Below are 471 nucleotides of genomic sequence, written 5' to 3'. Positions count from 1 at the left end.
GGCTTTTGTTGGTCCCTCTCCCCCTTGGCTTGTATGTTTGTATGAACAGATGCAATCCAGGATAGGTTTACACTTGGTCATGACAATGCCTGTAGGCCATTGATACATTCGACAGTGTTCAAACCAGTGAGATGAATTTGTGATTATTATTGATAAAACGTTCGGGATTTGTTATTTCAAATGAATTAATTTGGAATCCTATTATTCAGGTCATATCTTTCACTATCTGAATGGGGGCTTTGTTTAAAGATTCTCATACCAGTCTAGACTTACTTCATGGGAGCATAACAAGGAGCACATGCAACTCCTGGTACAGCAAGATCACAAGAACCTGCAACGAATCCATTCAAATAGGTTGTTGTATTTGCTGACAATTTGAACTATAAAATATATATATATATCCATCTCCATCCCATGTTTGGAAATAATATGCCATTGTCTGATCATATCTGATGTAGGGTAGCGGTGATG

This window comes from Salvelinus fontinalis, chromosome 40, assembly GCF_029448725.1.
Source record: "Salvelinus fontinalis isolate EN_2023a chromosome 40, ASM2944872v1, whole genome shotgun sequence".
In the NCBI taxonomy this organism is placed as follows: domain Eukaryota; kingdom Metazoa; phylum Chordata; class Actinopteri; order Salmoniformes; family Salmonidae; genus Salvelinus; species Salvelinus fontinalis.
This window is presented reverse-complemented; position numbering follows the sequence as displayed.